At 34.5% G+C, this 12,599-nt stretch overlaps 1 protein-coding gene across 2 annotated transcripts in view; it reads left to right on the top strand.

Annotated features, from left to right (window-relative positions):
- The first annotated feature begins 1,455 nt into the window (after positions 1 to 1,455).
- Positions 1,456 to 12,599, top strand: part of LOC129002956 (tumor necrosis factor alpha-induced protein 8-like protein) — a 54,225-nt gene continuing 43,081 nt past the window's right edge. For both annotated transcript variants that reach the window (XM_054431093.1, XM_054431092.1), the window contains exon 1: positions 1,456 to 1,619. The gene's annotated coding sequence lies outside the window, so the exon portion shown is untranslated. The remainder of the gene's footprint in view (positions 1,620 to 12,599) is intronic.

Genomic DNA, 12,599 nt, shown 5'->3' with positions numbered 1-12,599 from the left:
ATTGTCATTATGAGCGAGTAATTGCACTTTCAACCACACCACACAGTCTTCCTCTCTCTCTTGACGTTCTCTAGCATCTGGGCTTACCTTGGATGTCCTGTTGATTTTAGTTTCAATGCTGAACAAAAGATACCCACCCACAGCAAAATGGTGTTTTGAGTTTGGACTTTTCTTCTTTTACCCACATTGTAACATCTACTGAATAGCTACATGTCAATTGCTACTTTTAAAACATTTCCACTTTATACATGGTGCTCAACAGACCACCAGCTACATGGCTACTAAAAATGTCTGCTTAATTCCCACCACCCTCTACCACTCACTCCGTCGACAGGGCGGCAAAGAAAACCGTCAGATCATTTTGCCGCTCCCTGTATTTGGTTGTCTACTTGAATGTTTCATCTGGTTCTCATAAATTAGTTTTCTACTTGCAGTATCCAAATATTTGCTAGCTCCGCTCAATTAGTGTTCCCATAAAGTTAAACGTGAATTACCCATATAGTATTTGCCTTTGAAAACTAGTTTTAATGTCAAGAGTCCTTGTAGGCTAGCAGCCATCCTGGCCAATTTCTAACAGCTGCTGAAGGGTTATTATTTATTTATCGCCCAAAAATATTTTTTCAAACATCAATGATTATAATTTAAATATCTATTCAGGATACTAGAGATTGGAAATGTTCTTTGTACTGTTGTAGTTTTGAATTGTTCTCCAAGGGAGTCCGTGGAAGCTATCATAAGAGCAATGTTAATTTCAAATAGCCGCTGAAGAGTATTTCCCATCTCAAAATATTTTCAAGCACCAGAGTGATTTTAATATAAATATCTAGTACTGCGGGATTAGTAATTGTCTTTGCAGTTCTTTAATTGTTTTACGAGTTAAGACGTCTAGGGTCCAAGGACTCTTAAATTCACACAGGGTGAACAACTGTGCACCATTGGTATATCAAAGACTAAAATTTTTAGAGAAAACATCAAAAGTAGAACTTGGGCCATTTGTTATGAAATCTTTCAGAACTCCACTTCTTCATAATTTTTTTATTGAACACCTTGTATTTTATGATTGTTTTAGAATTAAAATGCAATTCAAACCATTTATACGTTATCCTTTTTAACTTCCCATACTCATTTAGGAGTTACACACCTTGAAAAATATGGCTTGTTGTCTATCCTCTAACAACTAAACGTTTGTAGAGGGGATGCAGATCTTAAAATTGCATCCACTTTACAAAACTAAAACAATCTTCTTTACCGACCTAGTACAATTTACTGCCACCAGAGTTGAGCACCATTGGGATCTGAGTACTGTAGTTCTCCGCTAGATAGTGCGGCGTGTGTTCCATAACCGTTGTTCCCCTCCCTCCAGTTCCAGTCATCTCCCCCATCTTCGCTCCAGCTCCCATCTCCCTCCCATGCCCATCGTCTGTCAGTTTCAGTTCAGTTGCAGTTGCACGATTCTCACCTCACCTCATCAGCTGGTTCTGGTTCGTCCTCTCAGTTCATTTCTAGGTTAAGTGTGTGACTATAGTTCACGTGGGTAAATAAATGCCCTCAGACATTCTATCGCTCCAGTACTTCACTTGAAAACATCAGCCCTTTCAACCTGTCTTTGGAATCTCAAGGTAAGCGAGTAAATAATTAACAGTTCAGCGTTCTCCAGAGGTGATTGACATGTTCAGGCGCATTATCCTTTAATTGGAGCAATTAAATAATAGAGTTTTATCAGTTTAGACTTGTTTGGCTAAGTGATATTTGTGTAGTCGCATTATCGTTGCAGTAATAACTTGTCGTTAGTAAACTATTACTAAACTACAACCAATGTGACAAAAACTGGCAAATTTATGCTTGCAATAAGTTATCTTGAATGTTATAAATTGTTCATGCCCATTTCACTTGTAATGAAAGGCTTTATAATTAATTTAGTTGACTTCAGTTTATGTCGTGTTAAGATAATGTTTCTGTAGAGCTTACAATTAACTTTTGCGTAATTAAATTAAAAAATGTATGATGATAGTAATACAATAATAAAAAATTTAAATAGCAAATCCATTAAACTCCTTCCCAAGGGGTTTGTCACCATTACTCTATCAATTAAATTGTTTATTTTGCGCGTTTCACGAATCGATTAGGATGTATTAGTATTCAGCATACAAATATGTCAAAAATACAAACTTCCATATAAAGTATACATCATATCCTACTCTAAGTATTTTACAATCATAACATTTACTATGTATGAATAAGCACACGAAAAATCACAAAAACATCATTAAAACAATTCTAAGAATCGACCCAAACAAGGAAAGTATTGAAGGCCCGTCGTCCCTCGATCTGAATCATCCCAACATCGATAATTTCAAACAAGGTTATCTGTGCCGTAGATCTTGTTGATTTTTGTCTAAGTTTCAATTGATATGTTCAGACGATTGATTTCGAAAATAATAACAATTTACGGTGTTTTGAGGTTTGTAGACTTTAATTGCTAGTACTGTATATAGTTGTGCTCGACAACTAATACTTTATACTTATACTTTATATTTATGATTATACTTTGATTGGATCGGATCCGTCGTTCGTCCCTACTGTATTTATATAAACGGCGTTAGCAAACTGACACATATATACTTTCTCCCATTCGCTTGACATTACATTTAACATCCTACTACTCACGAGATAAAAATCAAACAATTGTACTGGGTAATAGGAGGGGATAGCTTAAGATTTAAAGTGTGTAAATCATGAAAACTGCAGTAATTTTTTAACCGTAACTGTTACAGTGTTTGGGGTTGTTTCGTATTTCAGTCAAAATTGCTGGTAAAAACTATTTTTTTTATCTTATTTTCTTTTATTTTTTTGCTTTATGACAAATCTACTTAAAAACAATTACACACGCCTGGAGATACCATGAGATACTAGTACCCGCGCGTAACAAATTTCATCGAAATCCGACTACAGATGTAGTCTAGTCTGTAGATACAGGCCTACACTTACAATACACAGACACCATTTTAAAAACCACTTGAGGGTTAGGAGAGCCTATAACGGATATGTCCATCCAAACCTCTTAAGTGTTTTTTGTTTAAGCGAATTTCCCTATTTTTGCATTTATTGGAGGATGTCATTTTACCGTCCGAAATTTTTTCGAAAAGAATATTTTCTTCATAGGAAGAGAAAGTAAAATTAAACATATCATGTATCGGTATGCCTCATTCCTTCATTCATTCCCAAAGTAAATTCTACTCTGCACTCGCGAATGATGCAAACTCATCATATAAATGGATTATTCATCGCAAACACAGATTTGTTAATTCGGCCCAAATACTGCATTTGCCGAAGTTACTTCGAGTCAAAATTGCTTCATATTACAGTATTAAGAATTTTAAATAATGTTCTTATTCAGGAGAAACTTATGTTTTCGTGTTAGTGCTACTAACGTTTAAACAATAATAGACCTACTAGAATAAAAATAACGATTACATTGTGAATTAGCATAGTGACACTATTTTGGATCAATGCTTAGTATAATTTATTAATTGAGGGGTCCGTATTTTACGTTTAAGGAATCGTAATTTGTATCCTCTAATTCAAACCATATGTCATTGACGTCATAGTCTCATTCCATATCCGGGTTTCTTCAATTGTAGGAAGGAAGCAGACTTCAGACAGCTGTTTTTGTTCCACCATCTCCAGACGTGCGTGTATACGTTAATCGGCGTGGTGGTGAATTTAATTCAGAATCACTTGATAATCAATATAAATTAGGGATTCTGGTTCCAAAGGTTTATTAATACATATATTTATACAGTAAAACATAATTGTATTCATACACTACACACAATCATGATTTTTTTGGCCTTGTCTACGTTTCGGTTTCATATCCAAACAGAGCAAATAAGCAGCGAGTTTCAATCTGTCTGCTGTTGAGGCCAAAGATGGCAATTTACGAAAAACAATAACTTTGATCAGGATTAAACAACTTTTTTTCCCTCTATTTAATAAATGTCTGAGAAGACCCTTGTCTTTTAAAATCTAGCCTTAACTCATTCGCGAATTAATTTTTTTAATGAAAATGCAATTTTTTTAGAGACATTTGTTGCATTTAAGTTTTACTTCTAACGTAACTAATCTTTCAAAAGCTATTTAGCTGTTAAAAGAAGGATTCTTTCTGCAAACTGTAGACTAAATGTTAACGTCATGACACCACAAAACCACTACCGTATGTTTACATATTTGTTTATGTTTCGCGTTTCTTATTATATTTTGTCAAACAACTGATTAATATAAATCTACGAGAGTTTTATAAAAAAGTGACAGCACTCGTTAGACATAATGAACATAACCAAAAACATATTTAATATATGGTTTGAGAAGTTTCTTCAATCGATTGTGGGGGTATACCTATAACTATTTCACTAGATTTGTACAACCATGTGTCCTCTCCCGTTGCAAATAGCGCGTAAGTTTCTTATTATGTCAAACAACTGATTGAAATAAATCTATGAGAGTTTTATAAATAAGTGATAGCACTAGTTAGACATAATGAACATAACCAAAGGTTTGAGTTGCTTCTATACAATCGATTTTGGGTGTGTAACTGTCTCACTAGATTTGTACAACCATTGTCCCGTTGCAAATGAGAAATAGTTTTACAACATTCTGTGTTCTCAAACAGTTTTCAAGTCCTTGTCGTGTGTTCGTGCACATTCCACACTTGTCCGTAGTTACCTCGGCAATTTTGCATCCGTGGGCTTGGCCTGTCACAGGCTAGGTATCTGCGTCCATCGCCGGGCAACAGCCGCGGGCACTACAGGAGACCGGTAGCTGGTCAGCGAGTGGGCAGACGGGCATTCCTGACCTGTACCGGGCATCTACACGCTGGCAACTTGTTGACACGATGAATAATTTGTGGTGATTACTCGGGGAATCTATGTAAATAGGTGGATTCTGGAGTGCGTGTTTGTTCCTAAAACGCAAACTACTGAAATGTCCGAGCTGAAACTTTTTACAAATCTCCTAGATCATTGACTCAGCCAACACATGGATTTCTTAATTTTCCTAAAATCCTCTCGGCTTAAGTGTGGACGGCCAAATATTTAGATAGGTCTAGTATGACTTGTGTAATTAGCAGCAGAAGAAAAGCTACGGTACAGTGTTTCCGTTTAAAGCCCTCTTCACATTTATTTTTCCACATTTCGATAGTTTAATACTATTTTCCACACATATTTAATTTTAATTACATTTGTTTTATCTACGCCTGTGGCATTCAAGTTTATTTTACACGGGAAAGGTCCAAACCCTAGTCCTCTACTAGTTACCGGACGTCAACACATTCTGTTAGGTAGAATCATTAATTATTGATACCTCAATGACTACAATCGCTTTATTTGTAATCGCGTCTGGGTTCAGTTACGATCTTGCTTGATTGAATTATAACCAGCGACATCTAGATTTGAAGGCTAGCACTACCACTTTGCTGCTCAGAAATACCCATTTAAGTGTCCAGACAAAATTAAGGTCCCGGATTGTATTTCTGCATTTTCACGTACAGTAACATCATTTTCATTAGGCCAGGGATTGTTAGTGGAAGAAAACTAGAACAGATGTGGAACTGAACAATCAGCGTGTATCGGGAACTGCTAGTCACTAACCTTGTACGTCCTACATACCCATACCGACACCAACTCATAGGGGCCCACAGTACAAGAGCACTGTATGTACTCCACCTGCGACCAAAATAATTTGAGTTTATCTGTGATCTACAGCAAAATGTGTCAGCAGGTTTAATTTTATGCGAAGAAGAAAAACGCTTAATTACGATCACCTAAACATACCGTTGACTACAGAAGAGCAAAGTCCTTGAACAGTCCCAATAGGTTCATCAACCACAGTAACGTAACGATCACACAAATCAACGTAAATAATTTTATGTCTGGGATACTGGCCTTAAAGGTTTGAAGAGAATTTTGAGCAAGTAAACAAACCCTAATCGAAGGGGTGAAGTAAGACCGGTTTCAAAGGTTTGCTGCATAATTTAATTCTTTATATCCAGTATTTTAGTCAGTCATTGGCCTAAGAGCTGCAATCGTCATACTAAAATTCAATTTCAAAGTGCAGAGCGTTAGAGGGTTCAGCTTTTTCATCATCTAATGCCCCGGAAAATGTTTGGATCACATAGTATCTCGTATAAGCCCACCTTACCACTGATTAAGTTGTATAAGGAATAAATAAACATACAGAACCAGTACTAGTAATACTGTATCTGCATGAGGACATATTAGTTTGAGAGAGAACGTTTTTTTTATATTTAGATCCCAACTCAACGTCATCTCGGTTATATTCTTGTTCAACAAATGGACCAATTAGAACCAGCATTTATGCTGACTTGCTCACGGAAATTACCAAAAAATAATGTCAAACTATGATAAATTTAGCAATGACAAAATAAACCCCTGACTTATATTAAATGATAAGTAGAATATTTTCCATTTGTTTAAGAAATCTGGTGTACGGTTTCATCACCACAAAAAAATATGAACTCGCATTTGATCAATACAATTTACAAATCTCATTTCTAATTTCCCAAAAATAAATCTTATTTTTCGCAGATATTTAAAGACTTGGGAAATCCAGGAAAGGGAATGTAAGAGTGGATTAAGATTAAATCGAGGATTTTCTGTTCTCAAATTTTATTTCGAAAGCAAGAAACCCACCTGTGTCCCACACTACTCACAGTTCTTGGCTAGGCTGCGCGATTATACAGGGAGGAACTTTTAACGGTCGTCTTTTCTTCACCTGGCGCTAGCACGAGCTGGAGCAGCTGTTTAGGGGGGTGAGGAACAGCTGGTCGACATACACCACTGAAATATTGTTGAGAAGCCAATACTTTTATATGATATGCGACATAAAAATTTAACACAATGTTGGAAAATATTGAACACCAATTTGTGCTTTTTGCTACAAAATAATTGCACATTTAGTTTTAGTTTCATGGTTTGTTATGTTATTATCTCTCGTTAGTTCCACTCTGTACCCTTTTACAACATAATATTTACACAATTTACTTAATATATTTGATTTGGGTTGTCACGTAAAAGCTTTTAATTCGTGAACACCATGCCCATTTGATTTTCCGATACCCCCATGTCCCATTTCTTCAATTCTTTTTCGAGATGGTTTATGATATTCAGCAATTAATCTACAGTATTCAGCAATAAGTTCATTGCGGTTTCTTTGCTTTGTTTAAAGGATGATTAAGTTAATGATAGTGAAAGTAACGTTTAAGGGGTTATTGCCTACGTTTTCTATGTACAAATTATAAAACTTGTGTTTTATTACAGTGAAGTTTTCTATTTCTGTACTTTTGCCAATCTCTCATCAGTTATGGAAAATGGCTCAATAATCCTTGAAACTCAACATCTCAAAATTCGTGATTAGTTTCAGTCTGTTCGGTGAATCAAGAGTTTGGGGTTGGAATCAATCGAGCTATTCCATTTTCAAATTATCGCAATTCAATTAATCGCACAATACTCGCAGTCATCCAGTAGTCGCATCATTTGGTGATAAACCAATCGATTGACCTTCAATCGAGGCAGCCTCATTGTTTATTTTATTCATACATTAATCTGCTCCCGTTTGCATATTTGCTTGGTTTTAATTTTGAGTTTTGCCAAAATGATTCTAAAAATGTTAAAATCAATCTTCAACAAAATAACTTTGTTGTAATCTTTGATTGGTAACCTAACATGACTAACCAAACTTGCTGTAACATTAAAAAATTCCGTGTTTAACTTGCCTTTTCTGTTATCAAACCCAAACGGAATATTTAAATGGTACAGCAAGTTTGGTTGGTTATGTTAGGTTAGCTTAGAACAGTTTCATTTTTTAATCCATAAAATAGACTATTTTAGCCTAAACAAGATCAGTTGGTTGTTGTCAATTTGTTATGGATCGAAAAAAAAACATATCGATATATCGAAAAAATCATCGATAATAATGAATGTTCCCTTTAACAGGAAAGTAACAAAAATGTTTGGTAAAAAAGTACCATATAAGATTACTGGAAAACTTGACAGTTTAAAATCTTGACAAGTTAAGGACAGGATTTTCGGTTATGGATCGTCTTGACATAAATATATAATTCCTCTTTAGCCTATTTCCACAGAAAAATAGTCTCTTCTCTGTTCTATTACTACAATCTAGATCTAATTGCATTTACGTTCGTAATTCAAGCAAATCTTATTGTGCATACAGCATGCGCCTCTACGTAAATCAAAGAAGAGAAGAGGGAAATGCCACTATACGAGTATATTTTCCAACTCGTTTACCTTCTACAGTAATTCAAAGCCAAGTAGGGATTGACCCGATATGGTTGTCAATGTAACCCAGTAAAACAGCCTATTAACTCCATTGTCTCAATTGACCGCAACTATAGCAGCTGCTCATACACTACTGATGAAACATTCTAACTTGTAGTCTCGCATAATATTATCAAATATACAGTAGAGTAATACAGTACCACGTTACCTGTTAGATAAATGACAACGTGCCAAATTAAGTTGCAAACATTTGTCCGTGCATTCTCAGACGAAGTTTCAGATATCAGAAAATGCATTGTCTTACTGTCTCAAAAGGTTTCTTGTTTAGGATACAGACATTTCTTGTTAGAAGACCACTTTGGTGCTGGAGTTGAGGTTATTTAAGAGTTTCTCGCGGAAATTTTCCACAACGATCAGTAAACAACAACGTTTCACGACGTTTCGGGATCTGAAACTAATTCCATACTCATTTGGAGGTGAGAAAGTGTCTGCACCATGAAAATATTTGTACACTAATTTAGCAAAATATATTCCAGCTCACAAAACGTGAAAACTTTGTTCAGTATGCATAAATTAATTCATTGTTATAGTACGCCTCATCTTAAATGCTCTGTCGTATCACTTCCAAGGGTTGTAATTGTTGTAGAAATAAATATACCTACGAAGGTTAACTCAATGAAATGGTTTTCTTTCATATTGTCAAGCTATGCTTAAATAGCCATCATCAACGATTTTCATCTGGTGTGTGGACCTTTGTAAATTATTCACAAATTGAACAAGAGTTGGGCTTTAAATAGCTCAAATCGATGTTTGTTGCATGCTAGAAGGCGTAACCATGGGTCTTCAAGAGGAAATGTTTGACATGCAAATCCATAAGTACTCTTGTACGATTTTCTGAACTTTATGGGATTTGATAGGAAATAAAATATATTTCTGACTATGCATTATGTAACCTCTTCTTGAATTTTTGGTTTGCAAACTTTTGTAGCAGTAATAGTTAAGCGATGTAGGCACTTCTCAGACAAATCGAAAATTGTTGTTTTGAATATTAGAGAGTTTTGCTCTGCTGTGGTAATTATGATACAGTATTTATAAATGGATGAGCCGAGTTAGCGTGCTACTGTAGAAGGGCGTTGTAGTGGTTTAGTATCGAGCGCTTGTCACTGTCAGAGCCGTGCTATACTAATGCAGTCAGGGAATCTATTGACTCAGGGATATCCCATTACTTCATATTACTCATCCTTTCGTCCAAACGTAAGGTACTCTTGATGGACCAATTGATAGAATCTCAAAGTATCGAATTTTTTAAAAGATTTAGCACTCAAGCTTGTTTGATATTACATTTAATTAGCAAATTGAAAATATCGTCACCTAATTTGAAACAGATTTTTATTGATTGAATTCACTTCTTTACTTATTGAAAGATTCCTCGAAAATACTATTGAAAGACACCAAGTAAATGTGAAATATTTTGGTGAATGTCTACTACAACTAATACTGAAGTTAATATCACTGCCAAGAGATTAATAAATACGGACAAAACTTCGCCCTACCTTTGTAACGCTGTCATTATTAAAATTGTCAGGTGTCATATTAAATTCAGTGACACTTAACACTGTATTTCAGATATTACTTTTTTAATTTCGAAATATCGTTTGTTTTTGAACATGTGGATTAGGGGTGTTCCAGAGTGGAACTTTTTAACATAAATGTCATTTTGAAAGTCTAAGTTTGATAATAGAGTATTATTATGTTGCACGGAATTAATCAAAAGAATTACTTTCAGCATACTAAAACATTTACGGATCTTCAATTTGAAATTTATGCTACGACATATTAATGTCACAAACTTCTTCCCTTGTTTGTAAGTGGGTGGCCTTAATTTTACCCAGAGTAATTGGGTTTCCGGTACACTCTAAAATCATAGAGACGCAAACTACCTTTGTGTCAAATAAAACTCTTCTTTTGGAGGATATAGTCACATTATTAGTCTAGTTTATGATTTTTACGCATTACACTTGTTTCAAAATAGTAGGTCTATTGTTATCATAACTTTTTGAGATGGGGATGAAACCTTTATTTTGAAGCAATTTGAATCTCGTTTTTCGTGTATAGTTCGATGTCCGGTGACACTGATCCCTAGTGTCGAGGATTTTTTTATATTATTTTAGAGTTAATTCCATGATTTATGCTTTACTATTTTGTTGTATAACTAGGGGACGAGTGATTTTTATTTTCTCCCCCTATACCTACCATTATATATGGAGAAAGTATTGTTTTCGTCAAAATTTTCGAGTTTGAGTTTTGAGTGGATATATTCGTTTTGGGTCCCCCTGGACCCAAAAAAGTGGTTTTCGAAGTGATGTTCGTGTGCGTGTGTGAGTGTGTGTGTGTCTGGATGTGTACAGAGCTAGGGACTACACCTGTGGTCCGATTTCGATTAAATTTGGCATGTAGGTTCTAATCCATGGTATCTCCAGGCATTTCTTTCATATTTTTGAAATTTTGATTTTTAATGGGGATTTTCCCATAAAACCCATAACAAATCGGAAAAATCTGATTTAATCAAAAATGGTCCGAACGATTTTCATAAAAATTTAGTATGTTGTAGCCCTTTAAATTCTGAACAAAATGGTACAAATCCCATTTCCAATTATGATTCAAAAGTTATTGTAAATTTTGTAATTTTCCCATAAAAACCCCATAAATTAACGGAAAAATCGGATTTCCCCAAAAATGGCTCGAACGATGTTGATATCAATTTAGTATGTTCTAGTCCTCTAAATTCTGAACAAAATTGTACAAATCCCATTTACTCTCACCGCTTACACATGATGGTTGTTGACAAACTTATGGGAGAAAGTATGCTTGTCAGAATGCTGATACCGTTTACTTACGATTAGATCGTTTATTTGGTTAAACGAGGTTTTACATGACCGAAATAACAAGAAACAATTTGTAAACACAACATGCCCTCTACAGTGTACCGGACAGAACTAACAATGAAATTGTCTTCACCTGATCCATAGATGATAAATCAAATCTATTAGGTAAGGAATTATGTTTTATCTATGATAGTAATTAAACATATGTTTTGGAGGATGCATTTTATGTTTATGCGCTGATTTATTTTCCCGACGAAAGTTTGTAGTAGGGGATGAAAGGAGTTTCTCCAAGCATTCCCTCACGTGAGCGAGACGTTGGCTGAATTCCAAAACTGAAGGGAACGATGGGAACGGGAATTTCGGTGCATTGCCCTTAACGCAAGTAAATATAAATTCAGAATTTCGTTTGCCGTTAGTCAAATTTTCATACATTAAATTTTTTTTCATCATTCAAAATTTGAAAACAAATAATTAAAGATGAAATATTTAAGCTACGGAAAGGGATGCAAATATGTTGTATTTCGATTAGAATGTAAATATGTGTTTTGTATAACTACCAAAAGATTTTGTATAGGCTGAGTTATCTTTAACTAGGTGGAAAATAACACAACACATATTTTTATACATTTTTGGGATCGCTAAAATCGGATAATTCTGAGATAAAATACTACTAACGCCTTTAGTTGTACTCTTTCTCAAAATTACACATTATAGAAACATATAGTTTTCTTTCCAATAATTAATTGTAATAACATAATATTTTGGAAATTTTACACTTTTTTATTTTAATTTGGCCATAAATGTACTTCGTAATTGATCAATAATTGAAAAATATATCATTTTGAAAAATTATTGGATGTTTTGTCATTCAAACAGTTATTGTTTAAACTTGAGTTATTCAGTGTGAATCAAGCAAATTTAGGGTAATCATAGCTAAACGAGCTCACGCTTAATGACCCATTAAGCACTTTATTACTAAATATTCTCACTGATTTTATATCTACGATGCAATAAAAGCTAACCTCTTTGTTTTACAATGAACTCATGGGTAAAACCCCCTACAGCAATAATGCAATTGCTTTAGTTCAGATTAATTCTGCTAATCGTTTGAAGATGTGATTTATAAATATTTAAAAATGGTATAGGGAATAGTATTTTTGCTCAGTTGTGTATAATGAAATTAGTTATATTTTCCAAATTATACGAAAATTATCGTTTCCTATTCCAATTTGTATTATTGCACGAGTAGAAATATTAAAGAGCATTAATTGTCAATCTGTATAACACGGTGACCTGATTTGATCAAACATAAAAGTATTGAAGACTGCTTGTTTCCTTTGGTATCAAGTTTCTTAAAATATTGTCAATATTCGCTTTAGGAAATGATACTGCGTTTCTGACA

This window comes from Macrosteles quadrilineatus, unplaced genomic scaffold, assembly GCF_028750875.1.
Source record: "Macrosteles quadrilineatus isolate MER2022 unplaced genomic scaffold, UCM_ALF_1.0 Scaffold_9__3_contigs__length_116548681, whole genome shotgun sequence".
NCBI classification, from domain to species: domain Eukaryota; kingdom Metazoa; phylum Arthropoda; class Insecta; order Hemiptera; family Cicadellidae; genus Macrosteles; species Macrosteles quadrilineatus.
The sequence above is the reverse complement of the archived record's forward strand: the minus strand, read 5'-3'. Positions and strand labels throughout refer to the sequence as shown.